We start from the raw sequence: 22,841 nt of genomic DNA on the forward strand, positions 1-22,841 counted from the left end.
GATTAAGGCTTACCTTAGGGTTGCGTGATGGCTGGAATCAGGAGACAGCAGCGGTGTGCCGTTAGGTTTCTGGCGTGATAGCAGGTACTCGAGAGTGTTCAGAGAGCACTGATTCAAGTAGGGCTAAACAGGTCGCCATTTTGGATAAGTCACATGGTCGGGAAAAAGAGAGGAAGGACTATCGTGCACTCGATGTGTCCTGGGGCAGCCATATTGGAATGGTGTGAATAAGTGAAGGGTCGTGGAGCAGGGGTGATACTGGTGAAGTGCCTGGCGCGTGATTTGAACTCTCATTAATGTGTCTCACATTTGGACAGTGTACCTTGATCAATACATTTAGAGAAGCAATTGCGGAAGCAATAAATATGGTAACAGTCTGGGGGACAGATAACAGAAACCAATGTACATAAATTTACAAAATTAAAAGACATAAATGGAAATGGTGATCTGAACTAGTGAACACCTTTTGTTGAGCAATTTTGCCAGAAACTGATTATAAAGTCAGGAGTAAGAGTCTTAATGTTTTGAAATACTTATAGCAACGTGGCCCAATCTTCGTTTGGTTCAAGCCATTTCTGATTGAGTCAAAAAGGATTATGGATTTTAGTTCCTCACGGTTCTGTAGTTGCGCCATATTGCCTCCTCTTTGTGGCAATTTGAGTGCTTTCAAGACAGTCCACCGGATATCGTCTTCATTGTGGTTGGCATCCGGGAAGTGCTCGACCAGTGGAGCGTTGGGCGTTTTGCACCTGATTCGACTTCTATGTTGCCCAATTCTGGTTTTCACCTTCTGCGTGGTTTGACCAATATAAACTTCAGACAGGGACAATGAATTAAGTAGATCACATTGCAGGTGTTACAATTAGTGAATGTACGGCAGTTAACAGTGATGTTATTGAACGTGACACTTTTTCCTTCAATGGTGAATGGACAAACATTACAACCGCCGCATTTTACATGTCCCACCATAGGTGCTAAGCCCCAGACAGAGTCGAGTGTGGTATTGGGTTTAGTATTGGGTAGGGCTGCTCTAACCAGATGGTCTTTCAGATTCCTGCTCTTACGGAATGCGAACACTGGTTTTTCAATACTGAGGTTACCTGCATTGATGATTGGCCAGTGCTTTATTATCATTTTGCGGACTTGGTTAGATACTGGCGAGAAGGTGGTAACGCAAGCTATCCTTTCCAGATCAGTTAGACATCGATTAAACTTGTTAAATATCCCCTACCAAAATGAGAAGCTTTGCTAAGTCTGAATCTATATGCTAAAAAGCTAGGCGGGTTTTTTTTTTAATGTGATATATTTAATTAATTACTGAATTGTAATTCGTTTTGCTTTTAAATGTTAAAATGTGAAAGATTCTATATGTGATATTGCTTTTATGGTTTTTATACATGACAAAAACCAAATAAAGAATTATATTGATATATATTGATAACCTTTTTTACCAACAAATCAAAGGGATCTCCATGGGCACAATTTTCGCGCAAACCTGTCCATTCTGTTCATGGACCAATTAGAGACAGGCTCCATTCTTTGCCATACCAACCCTTTCTTTCCTGGCATTGCCTTATGGCAGAGATACATCGATGATATTTTCATCATCTGGAAACATGACATCAGTACATTACACCAATTTCTCCATTGGCTAAATAATAACTGCTCTGGTTTCTCATTTACCATCACTTCAGATAATTCCTCCATTGCCTTTCTTGACCTAACCATCTTTCACTCTGAGGGAGAATTGCTGACACGACTGTATAGAAAACCCACAGAACGTAATACAATTTTGAGCTATGACAGCAACCACCCGAGAGCCCTCAGAGATTCACTCCCCTACTCCCAATTTTTGAGAATCAGGCGCAACTGTTCCTCTAAAGAGGATTACTTTAGAGAAGCCTCCATTCTTTCATCCAAACTCAAAGATCGAGGGTATCCAAAGCGGATAGTCAAAAACGCCTCCAAAAGGGCATGGTACTGTCCACGCGACGTCCTGCTGACCCCCAAACCCAAAACTGATCTGGAAAGGATAGCTTGCGTTACCACCTTCTCGCCAGTATCTAACCAAGTCCGCAAAATGATAATAAAGCACTGGCCAATCATCAATGCAGGTAACCTCAGTTTTGAAAAACCTGTGTTCGCATTCCGTAAGAGCAGGAATCTGAAAGACCATCTGGTTAGAGCAGCCCTACCCAATACTGAACCCAATACCACACTCGACTCTGTCTGGGGTTTAGCACCTATGGTGGGACATGTAAAATGCAGCGGTTGTAATGTTTGTCTATTCACCATTGAAGGAAAAAGTGTCAGTTTCAATAACATCACTGTTAACTGCCGTACATTCACTAATTGTAACACCTGCAATGTGATCTACTTAATTCATTGTCTGTGTCTGAAAGTTTATATTGGTCAAACCACGCAGAAGGTGAAAACCAGAATTGGGCAACATAGAAGTCGAATCAGGTGCAAAACGCCCAACGCTCCACTGGTCGAGCACTTCACGGATGCCAACCACAATGAAGACGATATCCGGTGGACTGTCTTTAAAGCACTCAAATTGCCACAAACAGGAGGCAATATGGCGCAACTACTGAACCGTGAGGAACTAAAATCCATAATCCTTTTTGACTCAATCAGAAATGGCTGGAACCGAAACGAAGATTGGGCCACGTTGCTATAAGTATTTCAAAACATTAAGACTCTTACTCCTGACTTTTTAATCAGTTTCTGGCAAAATCGCCCAACAAAAGGTGTTCACTAGTTCAGATCACCATTTTCATTCATGTCTTTTAATATTGTAAATTTCACTTTCTTTCACAGCCACGCCCTGGATGATTCTTTTAATTTTAATTTTAATTTTAATTTCCCTTTTCAGCTGTGGTGATCTTATTCCGGTCATTTTGAATTCACAAACTCATTTTTTGATACTTCTGCCGACTGGTAAGCGTGTTTTGGTTACGTCTCGCCACACTCACTGTGGCACCATCGCACGCCCGAACGGGCATTCACATTGCTGCGGTCTCAATAACGCCTATTAGGCACATAGACTATCACACTCGGTAACTCTCTCCCTTGTGCCTGTTTACCACAATCCTTTTTCGCCGAGCCCAACACTTTTAATTAGTCATCACCACTCGTGCCTAGTCATCCCTACTTAAGATCCCTTTGCGACCTAAGCCAACGGGCCTTTGACACTTGACGCCTCCATTCGCTTCACACCACACATCATGCGGCACATCCGGCTCCCAGCCGTTATTAGTCACAATCAGTACCATGTGTTCCAATCCCGGACTCCACACACCATTCATCCTTGCTTGCCCACGAATGTCTGAAAGAGAATTAGATGTGTTTATGCCTTAAACTCGCTGCCCTACAGTAACCTTTTCGTCAAATGCTTGTCATTGTTTCTTATAGGCCATATTTCTTCTTTTTTTTCTCCTTGTTTTTATCCTGACAGGCACAAACATGTTCTGAACCAGGCAAATGTTATTTTCTAGTCCTGATAATGATCCCAGTTTACCATGAGAAAGGGATCGAAACGTCAACATTTCTAAATAGAACCACAAATGTCCATTGTGCTTAACTGTTGTGGTATCTATTTTTGGTCAAAACTTGCTGTTATTTAAAACTAAATGCAGGTGGCCAAAGCTCAAAGTCTTTGCCTGTATTTCTGTTTTGGTTCGATTGTCTGTATTGTTACCCCATTCCCGGTTCTTTAAAGGTACAGGCTTGTGCCTCACTATTTATGCTGTTCAAAGTATTTCTGACTTTATTTTCTCCATTGTAAAAATAAAACTCCATTGTCCGGCTGGACACTGGATGGCTAGAGTAACCCATCGTTGGTTATATTCTAATTATTTTGTGTACACTATTATTTGCTTAGGACCTTTGTTCCTTGAAATATGATAATAATCCATTGACATCAACATTTGCGGTGGACTGTGCGGAAGGGGGGCTCTCTCACAATTTTAATAGTGATAATACCTCTAATATCGAGTAAGGTTCAGAGCAGTTGCTAACTATGGTGTATGATGGAAACACAAAGCAGGATTTAGCCGCAAAAAGGGATGTAAGAAGCAACGAATTTGACTCTGGTGATCATTTTTATTCCCTATTAGATCGCTCTCACTCCTCTAGTGAAGAACTGGAGCTAGGATCAAAGATATATGATGGACTGCAGGGGGTCGGTGGCAGCAACCTCAGCAGTGCTCAACCGGGTGATACAGGTGAGGATACTTCCGATGATAGCCCTCACACAGTTCAAAAGAAATATGAGGGTAAAAAGGATCCCGCAGGTGTAGATAACAGTAATGGTGATAATGCGCTGTACTGGGACTATTCTTTTACAACCAAGGGCGACACCAGTGCTGGTACTGAGGTAGCTAAGGGAGACGCACCAGGTCCATCTGAAGAGATCTCACTAGCTCTTATATATCAAACTATGATGAATCATAGTGAAGAGACACGGATTGAGAGCCAGAGAGTGCAAAGCTCCTGCCGTAAGCTTCAGAATTCGGTGCGTCATATAGCGAAGTCCTGTACGGAATTTACAACCATGCTCAATGAAGTCGAGACACAGATTTCCACTTTAGAAGATGAACTGGTTGCACAGAAAGATGTGACTGAGATTTGCGCTCTGTAAAGGACGATACTCAGTGGAAATTGGTTGAGTTAGTAAATCGCTCTCTTCGTAAAAATCTTAGAATCCTGCAGATTCAGGAGGGCTTGGAAGGGCAAGATCCTCGCAAGTTTGTCATCAAGTTATTTTCTGAGGCTTTCCCTGAACTTAAACAGTGGGACTCACAGAGAGAGATGCAGAAGGCACACATATTTCCGTGTTCTATTTGTTCTGGACCCGGGCAAGCCCCTGCAAGACCCAGAGCTATTTTGATTTCTCTTAATAACTTCCTCGCTCTGGAAGCTGTGTATGAACTGGCCCGCCCTGATATAAAGAGGGCCGGCAAGGTTTTGGAATTCATTGTACACCCTGATTATTGTCACCATACTGTAGAAAAGCATTAGCAGCTTCAGCAACTCATAGCACCATTCCAGGCTAAAGGGGCACACACTTTTTTGCTCAATCCTGCAGAGCTATCAGTTGTATTTAAAGACCATACCAGATTCTTTACTTCTGAAGTCCAGGCCAAAGAGTATATACAGTCTTTGTAATATAGTTTGATTTAATGTGGAGGTACTGCTGGTATGATTGGATTGACTACCTGGTCTCCAACGTATTATGTATATAGGGGGTAGGTCAGTAGTGTTGGTATCTATATTGCACTTTCTAGGTGTGTTGTGCACTTTCAAAATCTACTATAGACTCTAGTAATATGTATGCAGGTCAACTAGTGGGGGTTTACATTGAAGGGCTTTTTAGTACATATGGTATTGATTGGTGCGGGGCGGGGACACCCGGGTGGTGGGAGCTTGTCATCACTGGGACTGTGAGTCTTATTGCCTTAGTGTTGGGTTGAGGGGGCGGTGGGGGGATCGGGTGGGTGTGGGGGTTGTCGGCAGGGGGGATGGGTTGGGTTGAAAAAAGAAACTTAATCCACAGTATAGTTAAATCTATGAAGACTCTGAGATGTCAGAAATTAACTAAGGGAAGGGAACAAGAGATGGGTTACATGATTATTATATGGGTAAGCTACTCCCCAGAATGTGTTCGTTTAATGTCTGCGGGCTTAAAAACTATAATAAAAGACAGAGGGTTGCTGCTGAACTCTGAGTGATTCATCCGGATATAGTCCGTTTACAGGAGACTCATATTCCCTGGGCGAGGCATAGGTGCTGTCGGAAACTGGATATTCTGTCTTAGTTTCTTCACAACAAACTATAATGAATCGTGTGGTAGCGGTGTTGGCAAAACCGAATATCCAAACTTCCAGGCATACCCTCACTGATACACAGGGGCGATGGGCAATTGTGGAGTGTGTCATGGGGCGCTAGGTTCGCGCTTTGTACTGTGTATGGCTCTAATTTTGACGACATTTTTATCCTTGAACAACTTAATCTTGAGCTACCACTATGGCCTTCCCCATTGGTGCTATGTGGAGACTTTGGGGTCTATTAGGATGGCGGTCAGATGACTGCCGACGCGCTGGTGGCAACCACCGGGCCAGCCGCAGTCATCCGCCTGCGCTCGCAATCCAGAAAACCGCCGGTCTCATTAGCATGGTGGTGACAACCGTGGCGATGAGATTTTCTGCCCGCCACTTTTCCACCGGTAGCAGTCCACATGCTTGCCTGGTGGGCGGAGCTGGACCGCTAAAATGATTATGATGCCGGCGGTAGCCAGCCTTTCCACGGCGGTGGCACAGCCATGGAAAGGCATGTGGAGAATGTCTCTGGGGGCCCCTGTGTTTGGGTAGGGTGTGGGTGCACTGGGGGTGTACCCCCCAACATGTCCCTGTACCAGGTGGCAGGGACTGTGCCGTGCCTGCCACGTAGTTCAGGGATATGCAGGACATGCTTTATAGGATATAGCCACGGTGCTGCTGGCAGCAGCAACTGCCCCAATGTTAAATGTCGCGATCCAACCACAGTGTTTTCCCACTACCATGGCGGAGTGATTTTCCGACCGCCATCCTAATAGACCCCTTAAATATCAGTTTGGTGGGGCGGGAATTAGAGTTAGGTTCAGAGTTATAATAGTCGGAAACCCAGGGTGTTTAAGGATTTATACCATCTATTGTTAGATCATGGGTTGATTGATGTGTGGGGTACGCGTAATGCACCAAACTCAGGATATACATTTTACTCTTCCCACACAAAAAATGTGTTTGGCTGGATTATTTTTTTATCTCACCGTCACTACTCACAGATGCTCAGATACAAATATTCCCCAGAATCACTTATGATCACGCTCCAGTTGTTTTGGATATTCCAGCCTTGGGTATGAATACAATTCCAAGGGGGATAACTTTTCATAGGAAGCTTTTGTTAGATAACGCATTTATTGAGCATATGAGAAACTGGATCAAGGATTTTTTTCAAAATAACCATCACACCGCGAGGCTGGGGATAGTCTGGGATACTTTCAAAGCCTGCTTTCGAGGGGAAGTGTTAAGTTTTGGATTATACAAACAGAAACAAGCGAAGCTTATAATTCATGGATTGAATAATAAACTAAACACTGCTGAAGAAAATCTTGCAAGTGGGATAATGCACGGCAATAACATTAGTGTGTGAAGAATATTTTGGGAGAACCACTAGTTTGCTTAGAGGATTGGATTAATATTGCAGGGAAAATGTTTATGCAGAAGAAACAATTGATGGACGGAAGGCTGGACAATGCAAACATTCACCCCCAGTCACGAGGATCTGGGTTTAATCCATCATTCGTTTGCTCACCCCACCACCCCAGTTTGGAACCAGCCATATGCAAATCAGTCTTGACCCTGTTCCTTGTGGGAACAGTCCAGCCCGAACTGCCAGGCCAGGTCCTACCTGGACCGGAAACAAGCATCCTGGGACCGGTTTCAGGGCATCACCCTTCATCAGCCAGGCTAGCTTGAATCCAAGTGAAGCTATCCTGGCTGATGAGGGCTGAAAGCCCAAAACTGGTCCTAGGATGCTTGTTTCCAGTCCAGGGAGGACCTGGCCTGGCAGTTCAGGCAGACTGGGTGCAGGGTCAAGACTGATTTTCATATGGCTGGGTCAAAACTGGAATGGCATGTTGAGCAAAAAAACTATGGATTTATGCCCAGATCTCAGTACTGGGGTGAATGTATGACATTGTTCTGCATTCTGTAAATCAATTGTTCTTTTTAGGAAAATTTCTATGGCGGCGACTTTGAAAATTAATTCTAACAAAAACGAGGAGTGGAGGGTCTAAGGGAGTTTTAAGACCTGCCCAAGCTATCATCCCCTGATAGTCATACTGTAAAATACACAAAACCTGGGGGTCTAGAAAGAGAGTCAACTATGTACTCTAAACTCGTAAGACTGAAAGCCATAAATGTGCAAGGTAAGTAACCATAGAGTCTTACTCAGGATATGTAACCCAACACATTCAACCACTAGCAAAAGTAGGTGAGACCCAAAGTCCAGAGATGGATTCCCATCATAGTCTTGTAGTGATCTAATGTTATCATCTGGTCATCCAAAGGTTGGGCTGGTGTGTCTCTAGATCATTGAGACTGCTTCCAGGCCCACCATATAGGACTGGGATCAAGCCCACGATTACCTGTAGACCATGCGTGTGATCACTAAATGGGACCCAGTGCAGTGCAAAAAGTGAGTGTGTGTAATGTAAGGATTAAAAGTAGAATAGAGAACGAACAGCAAGGAAACTTTAATAGCTGTAAGCCTCTTTCAGATTAAAAACAAGAACAGCGCAAAAAAAGCAGTGTAAACAAATAACTGCTTGTGGGCCGACATGTTTCTGCCAAAAAAGGGGGGCTGCCTCCCAAGGCTTTCTTCAGGGCCTCTGTTCTAATAAAAAAATTTTGCCACTGCTAGTGCGTACTACAAACACAGAAAACAATATAAACTGTGGATAAAGCAAAAAACATAAAGGATATGTGTTCCTATTCCTCCATGTCAAGTGGTGTATCGTTCACCTACAATAAAATGCGAAATGGTATAAGTACATTGGGTATTACTCAGTATATAGATTAAAACTATAAGGACATCAAAGATTCCTTACTCACCCATAATGACTGGGGATATTACCTCATCTCGCCTGGACCAAGCTCAGGATAAGGGAGGCCACGCTCTATAAAGGTAAGAAAAAAGGATGCTCACTTTTGAGGGAAAAGAAAGAAACTGTTCCTTTCCACAACTAAAGGGTACCCTATTGTTGTCTTAGCTTCAGAGCCCATCCTATCAAACAGCTCTCTCTCAGGCTCACCCACAGCCTATCTGACTAAGCAATCAAGGTAAGGAGGGATGTACTCTCTTCCTTCAATGTCTGCCTAAAACCCCAAATAATTGATAGAAGGACCTGTAGATTAAGCCACTTCTTACCTCTCCGTCGTTGCCTCAGACGGTACCTAAGGTTGGGGGAGGCAACAGGCGAGAAGCAGAGGATGTCTTTTATAGGGCATATCTTATAGGTCAGCTGCCTGTTTGTCCAACTAGCTAGGACCATATGAAAGCAGGTGACCAATCAGAGCGCTCAATCGAGCGTGCTCTCTACTCGTTTCTTACACGTCAGCTAGTGTTGAGAAACTTAAGAAACTCACCCTATGAAGTAAGGATGTTACGAGCTGCATGCTTCTTAGATATGTTTAACACACAGACCGGCGAGAAAACGCTCATCGGTGTAGCTTAGTCTCAACGGCTATTCCCACCATGATCTCGCGGGAGGGAGTGGACTACAAAATGACGTCATTTCATTGGGAATTGTAGTTCCATGCTTTCGTAACGGGAGTTCGTTTCCTTGGTGTGTCATTTAAACAAGTAAACTTGGTAGGCGGAAAAGCCTTCTGTTAATAGGGCCATGTCATGCGTGTTTCAAGGAAGTTTATGCATATCATGAACAAACGTGCTATCTTATGAGTACCCTCGTTACCCGCGATGGTTAAGACTACGAGGTGACATCATCAATAGACTATTTGTAGCTCGATAATGGTACTGCATAACTTTATTATGCCATTACTCCTACTGACAGCTAAAGAGATTGCTGATGTATATGCTCATCACTATACTCGGGACTTACTGTTCCAAAATAAGCACGTACGTCTCTCTAAGCGACATCCTAAATCTGAGCGCTTACTTAGTTTAGCTTAAGACAATGAGTCTTCCAAACGACAAGATAAGTCGATCAGACCGGGTTATACACAATTCATAGACCTCTCTATTGTACCTGAGTACCTAGTAACGGGGAGGTCCTCTGAATGAACATATTAGCCGTCTGCCAACAAAAGAAAGCAGAACTAGCGGCCAAAACGCATGCATAAAAGTGGTATGTTAATTACTGACAATTACTCCCCTAAAAAAGATGTCAAAGTGGGAATAAGTGGATGTAAAACCTCGGAAGGAGAGTTATCTAATTCTACGTGCAGTATATAATAAGCCTCATATTAGTGATCTCTGTCCAGGGTGTTATGAGCCAGTACAGCATAGTCCAAGGTATTTCATCGTTCAGACCACGGGTGTCTGAGGATAATCTATAGATCCATTTCTGTTCTCTGACAAACAGATACCTAGAAACATCCCCAATATACGAGGGTATGAAAGGCTTCTCCAGAACTGTCCATGTGAAGTCACTTTCGCTGTGATTCTGCTCGATAAAATGCTTTGTGAGCTTGGAGACACTTTTTTTGCATCTAAACGCACTTTTGTGCTCTAACATCCTCGTTCGTACCTTTCTTGTAGTCATGCCTACGTATTTTTCTCGGCAGGGACAGGTAAGTAAATGTAAATGTAAATGTAGTATACTTGTAAAGCGCACAGCTGCCCCAGCAACGGGGCGTCCCGGCGCTGTATAACTCTGGGGAACCCGTCCTGGCTTTCCCTGTGGGATGGTCCCTTGCTGGGAGTCCCCAAGGTGGAGCCAAGCATCCCCGGAATTGGTGGGGCCGTTGTGGAGATTAGGCAAGCTAATGCCCAGAGTTGCCGAGTGGAACCCCTGATTAGAGTAAGCACCGAAGCGAGAATTATCGAGTCCGCTGACCAAGGTCCACGACCCTGCCGCATCGGGAATTGAACCCTGGTCCCGGCTGACTTCTGCTCTCAAGCCTGCCGCCTCTAACCAGTGAGCCACACTACTCCACTAGTAAATAGATCACTTGTGAGCTATTACAGTCCGAAAAACTTTTCAGAACCCAAGGGCGAACTGTTCATATGTCAATCTGTGTGACCTTCGACGTCTGTGGAGAAACAGAGCAGTTCCCGCATGGATGATGTCCGCTCACCGCCATTGAATCCCAGAGTGTCCCTATCGCTCTCTTGGGAGTTTCCCTGGGTCGAGTGTGTATCAACCGGTCCCTTAGACTACTGGACCTTTTGAATGCAAAAAGGGGTTGTTCGATCTTGTCATTCCCACAATTGAGAATTTTCCAGTGATGTCTCACAATGCGTTGGAGCTGATTAAATTTTATATTGAACGTGGTCACTAGTGTTAACCGGTCAAGAGGAGGCTTGGCTATTGGTGCCTCTAACAGCGTATCCCGGTGACTGTTTGCCGCCCTTTTCCACGAACGTTTAATCAATTTCTTTGGGTAGTGTCTCGCCTGTAACTGACTGGAGAGCCTCTCAGCATGTTTGTGAAAGGTCTCGGATGTTGAGCAGTTACGCCGCACTCGCAAGAATTGCCCATATGGCAAATTGTCCTTTAGGGCTTTGGGGTGCTGGCTCTCGTATAGTAGCAGTGAATTTCTGGCCATAAATTTTCTATATAGCTCAGTTTCCAGACCCGTTGGAGTCACATAAATCGAAAGGTCAAGAAAGGATATTCTCTCTTTGCTACTTTCAACCGTAAATCTCAGGAACTGGTTACGAGTGTTGAGCCACTGGTGGAACGATACAATAGACTGCTCATCACCTCGCCAAACTACGAGGATGTCATCTATGTAGCGACTTTGAAAACACAACATTATAAAACTATATTTAATCTGTATCATACTCTCTTAAAGATGAAGAAATGGGGGGATGTGTATGATGGGAAATGTTTTCGATACTGTGCAGACGATGCTGATATCCTTCATGTTTTCTACTCCTGTTCTAAATTGATGGTGTTTATTTAAAATATTGAGTGATTGTTATCAGAGATTACAGGAGTAGTTATAAAAATATCGCCTTCGATCATGTTGCTTGGGATTGGGGAATATTTACTGGTTGGGAAGCCGATGTATACGATTAGATATCATATTTTTATTGCTGCGTCTGTAATATGGCTCTGCAGTGCTTCCACTTGGCTACATCCTGAGGCACCATCTTTTGAAATTTGGCATGCAAGGTTTTATAATACATTTAATATGGAATTTAGTCTATATTCGGTCAAAGGATCAAGAAAACGGAAATTAGGCATGTATATTTGGGGGGGGTTATGCATGAGCATCTGATTGGATGAAATTAATGTATTTTCATTATTACTTCCTTCTTTTCCCCCTCTTTTTTGTTTTGTTCTGTTCCCTCTAAAGCATAGGTCTTCAAACTGTGGGGTGCGCCCCCCTGGGTGGGCGGCGACGCATCCCTTCAGGGGGGCGCGCACTTTACCCCACATTGTTACTTCCAGGCGCGAGACAAACACGTGCTTCTCAGCCTTGGCTGCAGCAGCTCCAGCTGCTGGGGGCTCGGCTGAGAATGTCAAGAGAAACAGATCTTTAAAGGCCAGAGGCACGACGATTTCGGGGGGTGGAGGAGGGGGGCTAATTCTCATGGTCCTGGAGATGCAGGGGCTTTAAGAAAGGGTAGAAAATAACAAAGCCTCATTAAGCGTAAATGGTCTTTTAAAGACCTGGGAATTACTCGGATGGCAGCTCCAAAACTGTCTGTGTGTGCCCGGGAATTTGTCTCAGCCGACAGGTGGGGGTGGGAGGGAGGCATGCTGAAGCCTTTTGAGCCCATGGGCAGTGTGCGTCTGTAAAAAACCATGGGGCTTATTTACAAGCCCCTTGTGCCACTTTTGCGTCACTTTTAACATGGAAAAAGTGACGCAAAAGTGGCGCAAGGGGCTTGTAAATCTGCCCCATGTGCATATTTACATACCTTTGTAAACTGATTAAAGTGGCTGTTTGTTTTCTAGTTCCAGTACCCCCTGTGACCCCACTGCCTATTCCTGCATTTTACTTTGTACTGCCTTAATGTGAGAACGCATTTCATGAAACGGAATATAAAGTAGGGTTACCAAAATAAAAATGTCAGCATGTGCTGTTTAAAGAGCCTGCAAAGGCCTTGTCTTGCCACTAAATAGGGTTATAACTAAAATAGTATGCATTCCTTTGTAATGTGACGTTTCAATCTTTGTTCCCTTTAATAATACGTCTTAGATCATTCAGGCAGCCTTAGAACACAATTACAAATGCGTTCTATGTATTTTTTATGTTCTAAGTGTGCACCTATCAGTGCTGAACATAGGCGTTAGGTGACTGCTTACTTTTGTACCTTCTGGGACATCAATATAATGAGCTGGCAACCCTAATCACAAGACTGGAGGTTTATTGCAGGTGAGCACAATATTTATTTCCTCCACCCTCGATCCCTGGACCTTGCATAATGCCATAAAGCAATAGTTTAACTTATATCTGAAACCCTATGCCAGGCCTCAATAACATGCTGAGTAACTTCAACTGTGTCTGGGAATGCACCCGGCATTCAGACAACCCACTCCTCATTCTCGTCCTTCACTTTCACACTCACCCTGCACTCACAGGGATCACAATGTACTCACACTGATCACTATTCACTCAACCCATCCTCTCACCCTGTACTCACAGTGACCACACTGCACTTATGCCACTCACCATGAACTCACACCGTACTCCCTCCACTTACCCTGCGGTCACATGAGCACACCGCACTCTGCACTCTCAGTGATCACTCTGCACTCACAATACTCTTGTGCTGTTTACTCTGTACCTCACCCTGCAGTCACACAAGCACACTACTCACGCTGCCGGTGCGACACTACACTCACCTGTCCCTCTCACATGTGCAATCAGTGTTAGGGCCAGCCCTGTCTGAGAATCTTAGACCCCCCCCCAAAGTTCTGTCTAGTTGCACCCCACGTTGGAAGTACGTTTCACTGCAAGGAGTTTACAATGGTTACATCCTTCATGAAGATTCCATTCTCTGGCAGGTAAGAGTGAAGAGCTTTTTGTATTATGTTTTTTAAAGCCTCGCTCCTTTCCCCTTCGTCCCAATACTAGTGGGAACGTTGGATATTTCAAGGAGGAGTGGATTTGGCATCAATGCCATAGGTGCTGCCTTTTGTTCTGGGGACCCAGGTTCGAGTCCTGGGTTCGGCTCAACATTGTGTGATCCTGGGTAAAATCAACTAATTTACCAGTGACTTACAAAGAAAGTATAATTTGCCCTTGATTAAAGTCGCTGCTGCTTGTTTAACATGTTCCAATCCCTAGAGCTGAGTCCACAAGTCAAATATAACAAATAGTGTGAAGTGTGCCTACCATCTGTCCTCGCTTCTTTCGTAGACCAAATTTAAATGTTTTCTTGTGCAGCTATTTGGAAGGCGATCTTCTTTATAAGCCAACTATGCTAACAAATTGACTCTTGATGCTGCTAGAGAATAAAGATGTATATATCCTCTTGAATCACTTATATCACATGTGTATGATGCAAATGTCCCCTAGGCCTTCTTGGAAAACTGTGGCTGGCCTCCTACTGATATGGCAAAACCTGACCATACTCCACATACTCATAGATTTTTCAATTGTGTCAGAAAGCATGTTTTGTGGAACTTCTTTTTCTGATATCTTGTTTAGGGGCAAGGATGTGGCACAACAGCCGGAGCTGATGACTGTAGAGCTGGTAAACCAGGTTCAATTCTTGATGTCTGCTTAACATCCTGTGATTCTGGGCAAATCACGTAATCTCCCTGTGCTTACAAAAAATGAATGTGTACTTGTGTAATGTAAAAGATGCTCCTGTAAAATGCTCCAATACCTTTAGGTCATATTCGCCCTATATAATACTACAAAACATATATATTGCAAAATGTTGTGAGCACTACCGTTTCCAGGCATTGCTCAAGACTGGAAGTGGAGCACAACCTAAGGATGGCAGAAGCAAGAATCCATTCACACATTGTCTCTGTGGAGAAAAACATGCACTCCCACACCTATGTTTTGGGAGTGTTTTTGCTAATCTATCCTAAATTTTGTGTTTTATGTGAAAAATAAAGCACCAATGTATTTTTTGTGCTAATTCTTTTCTTGGAGACTTTTCATTTGAACTTTAGAATAAGCACATGCACTTCAAAAACTTCAGTTTACTAAACACTCTTACTTTATTTAATATTATTTGCCCTATACAACCTGGGCTCTGCAGGAGGGAATGCCCATCAACGATGCAAAGTACCAGCTTCCAGAACTTTTTTGTCAGGTGGTAGTGGCAGTGGGGGGGCTCGACGTGTAAAAAGGTTTAGATGGGGGGCTCGGCTGACGAAAGTTTGAAGACCTCGGCTCTAAAGTATCTTGGTTTGTGATTAGCTTTCATTAATCTGACCGATACTGTGAATTTCTTATGAATAAATAAAAAAAAAAGAAAAGAAGGTGCCGGAACAGGAATCTGTCTTCCTAATGGTAGTGCAAGGAAGGTTCCTGGTTGTAGCCAATGGCAATTAATTCCCTTTTGTTGAAAAGCCTCTGCATGTATTCGGGCAATGTTCAATAACAAAAGTAACTCGAAGTTACTATGAAACCAGAATCACAGCGTGATGGTGGTGTGAAAATATTCCATTACTGTCGGGATTAATTTAATTAATCACCCTTGATGCGGCCGTCAAGGTTTAGGCCACCGGATGGCGGTCCGTTCTCAGAGGGATATTATTCTGAATAATATCCAGCCGAGCACGGATATTATTCAGATTATTCTCAATAATATCCCACAGAGCACGAACCGCCATCCGGAGACTCAGACACGTTCTAGAATACGTGAAACAGAAAAATGTGAGAGGTTCACCAACAAAATGGCAGAGTCCTTCGCCGCTCCGACTAAACCAAAAGCAAATCAAAGTCCCAATAGGATGAAGTGCATTTCAAAAGCGCAAATGACTCAAATTAAGAACACCAAAAACCTAATCTACCGCCCGCTAAGATCTCTCCTCCACAATCCAAACAAAAAAGCCTACTTAGCACTGCTGGGACAGCAAAATTATCAGCTTAAAAGACTAAATTGGGCTACCAAAAGAGAATTAGAAGAGGAGGTCTGGACAAAACTGCATGCTGATATCAAGCAAAAAGACAGCACAAGATTCTGGGGAACAATAAACAGATTCATTCCCCCCACTCACAAGGGCGCCTCATCCAACATCTCAGAAGAAGTTTGGGCAAGATACCTTGGGTGCCATTTCCACCAAGATTACACCCTACAGACCACTGGATCAAAAACAATTACAATACACACTTGAGGAACCCCGCCAGCAAGCCATTCTGAGAAAGGGAGTGCAACAAAATCCCTGGCAGCAGAGGGAAACACAATGACTATAGCATTCCCAAGTTGCAGCATCACAGCAATCAAACGACAAATAGGAAAAGGAAGGAGAGAAGGGGCCCCGGGTCCAAATGAAATTTCCCCAGTACTGTTCAAACAAGATGCAGAACTCTGGGCCAAGTCCCTCGAACGTCTCTTTACCGAAATAGGGCAAATCGGCACACTTCCATCCGACTGGAAGGTTCAATAATCTTCCCAATATTCAAGTTGGGAGACAAGACTCTGCCAAAAAACTAGCATCTAGTCACACTCCTAGACAACGAGGTCAAATACTTTGCAAAAACACTCCTAGAAGAGCTCCAGTCCTGGGTCAAAGAGAAATATTTCATTCCTCTCAATCAGACAGGCTTCGCAAAGTCAGTCGGAGTAACAACCAACATCCCGGCCAAGGCACTGCTGATTGACAAGGCGGAAGCAGCAAAAATGCAGCTACACCTATGCTTTATCTATTAAGCTACTTTTGACCACGTGAACTGCAATAGACTCTGGGTCAAACTTGTACAATGGGGGATCCCACAGACTCTGCTGAACCTGGTAATCAATCTACACACAGAAACATGGGTCCAGATGGCTCCTCTTTTTCAAGATGCATACTAACCAACAAGGGACTTAAACAGGGGTGTGTCTTGGCACTGACCCTACTCAACCTCTTTTTCTCCTGGTACCAGCACGGAATGCCTGCAACTCACATGCTCCGAGATTAGGAGAACTAGCACTGCCATGACTTCTATATGCGGATGACATTATCCTAATCAGCCACACACAGGACCTTCAGCACCTCCTCAACATCACACAGGAATTCTCCGAAGCTAACAGCCTAACCATCAACCTGGAGAAAACAAGGACAATGACGATCAAGAAAAACCCAAAGAAACCACCAGTTTGGCACTGACGCATTACATGCATTGAACCCGTAACAGAATATAAATACCTAGGCGTGATTATAGACAAGGGAGGCCACTTCTTCACCCAGAAGGACTCAATCAGAAGGAAGGGCCTTGCCCTGGCAGTTTCGCTAAGGAACTGAGCAGTCCATCGTTACTCTCCTTAGCTCAAGTCACACAAGTCAAGCTTTTACCAATGTTAGCCAATGGCAGTGAACTACAGAGGGGCAAGGATTCAACAATTCTGGAAAGCACACAGAATTATCTTCGGTTTGCCCAAATACACCTCACCAGCACAGATTAGGTTGGAGTTTGGATTAAAAAAACAGACCCTGGCAAGATAAGGAGCATATATCATCACCTAGAACAAAGTCCGGAAAGCTACATCAGAAACTCTCAATCATACTTATGGTTAGAATTACAACAAAGGCACTCGTCACCTGCTTCGTCCTATCTTAAAAGATGCCTGAGTAACACAGGGCTATCACAGCTCTGGGAAACACCCACCAACAATATAACATTAAAAAAACTGTATGGAAAACTGTAAAACTTTTATCATTGACCGAAGACAGAGCAGCACTTTCAAAGAGGACCCACAGTTGGATGACCCTGAGCAATTACACAGCCTTGGCCCCTCAAAAATCTTTCAACTAGTTCAGGATTAGGGTAAGGACCACCCTTGAAATGGGGCACCAAAGAGACACTTGTGGTGTTGTGATTATCGGTGTCCACTCCGGGGATCGGGAGTGTGAGCAGATGGACAAGGTTGCTCTTGAGACATTCTAACAGGGTTTAGAAGTATCCAAACAGCAGAATTATAGTACTTTGTGCTGGAGGCTGACATGCTGCCCCTTATTAATGTTTGTTATTACACAGTTTGAGCGACAGGCACTCTGTGTGTTTGGGCTGTGGGAGGTTTGATACTCACCTAGCGGGGTTGAAGGGAGGGGGGAGTTGGGTACAATGTTAAGGTTTATTATTTATGTTTGCATGTGCGCTCAGCACCATCGCAGCTGAACAGTGCAACAGGTTGACACAAGACCATTCTGGGAGTGGGAAGGATTGGCATGAGTGAATTCCTTAACCCGACACCATGGGAGAACTCACTAGTATACAGATATGGACCTGGAATGTAAATGGTCTGGGGAACAAAATCAGCATACCTTAGTCCTCCAGCACATTAAGAGTCACTCCCCAGACGTAGTACTGGTACAAGAGTCGCACCTAAAGGGGATCAACTGGAAAGCTCTAGATCGATTCGGGCACAGGCTGGTGGCCCACCCTGGATACTCGACAGGGGCTCAGGGTGGGAATCCTAGTTCGCAATACGCTACCTCTGACCATAACAGATAACCGGAGCTGATGATGCAGCTGCTGTGTTGCGGTAGCGGGTTAATGGGAGGGGTGCACGGTTTTATTTTGTTCAATTTACATACCGCCGGGACTTCACAATATCGATTTCCCGAAGGACAGTTTGTTCCTAGTTAAATTGCCCCTGAGCACCCTTTTGGTGGGCGGGGACACAAACGCTGTTAAGGACCCGGAGCTAGATCAATCTGGTTCTCGAGTGGGCTGGAGAGGAAAGCAAGACCTGCAGCGCTTCCTGAGGGCCAAGGGTTTGGTAGACCTGTGAGGAGTGCGCAACCCACTTGCTCGACAGTATATATACTACTCCGCACGATATGGTTCCTTTTCTAGGCTTGATAACCTCTTCACACAGAATGGCAAAGTGGAAGGATTTACAAACCCACAGCATATGGCAAGGGGTATCTCAGATCACCCCCCTGTGGGGGTGGTTATTAGGGGCCTGCTCCTTAACAGGGCAGCGTTCCTGAGGATTGACCCCTGGCACCTGCAGAATCCTGTACTCCGGGACCAACTCTGGGAGAGCTCGAAACTATACTTTAAGGAGAATGAGGGGACGGTAGATTCACACATATAGGAGGCCTATAAAACAGTGCTGAGGGGAGGGGTACAGGCGCTAATTCGGGCAAAAAAGAAGGAAGAGGCACTACAAATTAGGGTATTTGGAGCTCAAGATAACTAGGATGAAAACAAGAAGCACAGACATAGCAGAGGTTTTTGCCGCACATTTTGAGAAGGTATACGCACCCGTCTGCACTAGATCTGAGGGCGATTGTGAGGAAATACTACAAGACTTCTCCCTACCCACACTAACTGAAGAAGGGCATGACACATGCTGACCTCACGGAGAAAGAACTGGGCAGAGCCCTAGGGCGCCTTAATTCAGGGAAGGCAACAGGCCTTAATGGACTTCCAATTGAAATATACAAAAGTTAGGCTTCCATAATAATACCACAACTACTAAATATGTTGGTAGAGGCGCAGGGCAGGGCAACTCCCGTCAGGTCAGCGTGCGACCACAATTGCGGTGATACACAAGGCCGGGAAACCACCGGACCAGTGAGTCTCCTATCGCCCAATCTCCCTGATCAATGTAGAAGCAAAAGTACTAGCCAAGGCTTTGGCGAATAGACTGGTGTCGATCATCTCGGATGTGATACACATAGATCAATCGGGCTTCATGCCTAATAGAAGCACCCGCCACAACTTACAGCGGCTATACAGAGTGCACCATATGACGTGTGAGTCCGCCGCCAAGTAAATGGCGTTGATGTCGTTAGAAGCATCAACGGCGCTCGACAGTATAGAGTGGCCCTCTTTATTTATGATACTTCACAGGATGGGCTTCGGCTCTAACTTCTGTAGTTGGGGAAAACTGTTGTATTAGAAACCTCCGGCCCGAGTGCGAGTCAATGGAGTGTTGTCCAGATCCTTCCACCTGAAGAGGGGAACCAGACAGGCCTGCCGCCTATCCCTACTGCTGTTCACCCTCGCACTGGATCCACTGGCACACTGAGTCCAGAGAGACCCGATGGTTTGGGGTATAGAGGCACCGGGAGGGTGGGGGAAGCGCATTTCGCTTTATGCGGATGCAATACTCCTATATTTAGCAGGGCCGTACTGTTCGATGGTGAGAATACTCCGTATTTTTGAGCTATTTGGGAGTTAGTCAGGATACACCATTAATTGGTCTATAAATTGGTGATACTCCCACTATCAGGCCCTCCACCTAAGATACCGGCAAAGTGTGCTGCACCAGTGGTAGGAGAAGGGCTTAAGTACCTGGGCATATACATTACTAGAGATAGCGAGACGTTCCTAAAGAATAAACTCGAGCCCCAGATAGATCGGCTCAGCGCCAATGTACATCACTGGCATACCCTCCCACTATCTCTTATGGGCAGAGTAGCTCTGTTTAAAAAGATGGCTTTGCAGCGTCTCCTCTATGTTCTCAAGAACATCCCATGCCCAGTTCCCCAACAGTTTTAAGAAGAATATCCCAGGAAGTCAGAATGCTGTTATGGCAGGGTGGCTCTCCCGGAATAGCGCTTCACAAGTTACAAAAGGGAGTGTACGATGGTGGCCTGGCAGTCCCCGACATTAGACTATACTACTGGGCTTCCCAGTTGTTGGTTATAAATCACTGAATATACACAGACGTGAATGAACCAGCCTATAGAGTGGACAGAGCCAATATGTCAGGATGAAATTGAGTACCACTCTTGTACTCCCGGAAGACATGCTCGAAGTGTCCGACACAGACAGGGGTGGTGGTGGGGTTTTGGAGGTAAGCCAGTAAACTATTAGGCTGAATGGGGAAACTGACTAGCCGGACCCCACTGTGGGCAGGAGATCTACTGAAATAAGTGGCTGCCTTAAAGGATTTCAGAGGGTGGAAACTGATAGGATTAAGCCCCTAGAGATGTATGGAGGGGTGAGGTTCCACTTGGATTTGACAACCCGTAGCAGGAATATAACTTAAACCAATCGCAGAGATACCACTGCCGCAGACTGACACACGCTCTGCAGCAACATATTCAATGTGGAACTTCCATGATGTATCGTAAATTAATAAATAACGTGCCAAACCCTCTGGCGGCCTTGAGGATGACATGGACTGATGATCTCGGGAATATAGATGATGCGGATTGGCAGGAGGCAATCCTGAGCCCAAGAGAGATTACAGTCCGGAAAAGATTTAGGCTGGTGCAACTCAAGATACTACACTGTACCTACTATCCATGAACACACTTGTATAAATGGGTTAGGGCACACACAGCGCTCTGCGTAAGGGGTTGCCAGCAGGAGGGAACTTTCTTTCACATTCTGTGTGAATGTCAGGAGATAGCCGGGTTTTGGCAGAGAGTCACGGGTGTAATCTCAAGGGTGTCGGGAGTGACAGTCCCAATGGACGCTAGATGGCTTCTCCTGATGATCCGAGGAGACTTTGATTGGCCCAGGGTTACAGGAATATGGCTTGCTTTTGCAGCGGGAAATGCCAAAAGAAACATCGCAAGGAGGGGGGAGCACCTTTGCAGCCGTCACTGGGAGAGTGGAAACGGGACCTTAATTGGTGCCAACGTGCTGAACAACCAATGTATAAAAGTCGAGTTTGTGTCACAAAGTGGCAGAAAATATGGTCACTATGGCGCCAGCATAGGGCAATGTTGGGGGAGAAGTGATACGCATCAGGTACGCCTTGTCGGGGGGAAGGGAGAGACTGATAAATTGTGATTCTTGTTTGCTGATTGTACGTATGTCCTGTTGCAAATTTGGGCCTTTGGTGGATGACACACGACCTCATACCTCTCCTACAGAAAATGTTTGTGATGCTAAAATTTCAACCATGTACAAACACATGTGATTACTGTACGGTATGGTCACTTGAGCATAGTTGATAAAAAAGATTTTTTTTAAAACAAAAAATCTATCATCTTAGGATACACCAAAACGTCATAATTCAACTCGAAATATCGACTGGATCTGCTACCTTGCACAAAGCACCTTCCAAACTGGCTTGCGTACCAAGCAGGTTCCACCTGCCGCTTATGCGGCACAGCACCGGAGGACCTGCTGCACCTCTTATGCACATGTAAAGATCTTCTGAAGGAATGGAAACAAGTACTGCAACCTCACTTTATTCAACGAGCAATCAGGACATGGAGGCAAGCCGTGCTGGCCTGCTTCGCACCAGAGTACCCACAGTTGAACTGCCGTTTGATAAAAGTTTTGAGACTGGTGGCCAAAGAAATCCCAGCTCCCTCAAGGAGGGATGTTCAGCCAAAACAACCAGTAAACCTAATGCTTTTTCATTAAACTCACATGACACTAAGGTGTGACGTGAGGCCATACAGCAAAACATCACTAAACAACTAAGGAAATGGGCTCTCCACCAACAGCCACTTCCCTAAAGACGCAAAAAACAAACTTAAAAACCCAATCCGCAATAGAAATAGACAACAAATTTATTTTAAAAATATGTTATCATCTTTTACAAATGTTAATGCTGTGCCTTGATGCAATGGTTTTAAATAACTATGCTAATAAAAAAATTAACTTGAAATCTGCTCAAAAACTTTCATTTGGCTTCTTCTCAAACTCAGCATCATCGATGAAGATCACCTTGACTGAAGGGGATTGGGGTACACAGTAAGTCCTAACAAGCAGTTTGTGCATTATTCCCTGTGAACCCCCATCTCTTCATACAGGCATCCATTACCTGGTTATCCGAGTTTAATGAGTGTAGGACGTTGGACTGACTGATTTACTGGTTGCTGACCCAGGATCCTTGTGTAATGCTACAACTCGCCCATCTGATTCTGAACTTTAGAGTGCTGCGTCAGGGATTAGTGAGCTTTCTATGCCTCCTGAGGGTGACAGTTTAGTTGTTATGCGTTTAATGGGACAAATTAATGTATACAGTAACGCAAATGAGATTTATAGTAAGCTAAATGAGCAAACATTTTC

At 44.6% G+C, this 22,841-nt stretch overlaps 1 protein-coding gene across 1 annotated transcript in view; it reads right to left on the reverse strand.

The window, feature by feature from the left end:
• The window catches only part of IQCM (IQ motif containing M), a 1,609,700-nt gene that overhangs the window by 984,592 nt on the left and 602,267 nt on the right, over positions 1 to 22,841 (reverse strand). The window lies entirely within an intron of this gene.

Source organism: Lissotriton helveticus, chromosome 2_1 (assembly GCF_964261635.1).
Source record: "Lissotriton helveticus chromosome 2_1, aLisHel1.1, whole genome shotgun sequence".
Lineage (NCBI taxonomy): Eukaryota > Metazoa > Chordata > Amphibia > Caudata > Salamandridae > Lissotriton > Lissotriton helveticus.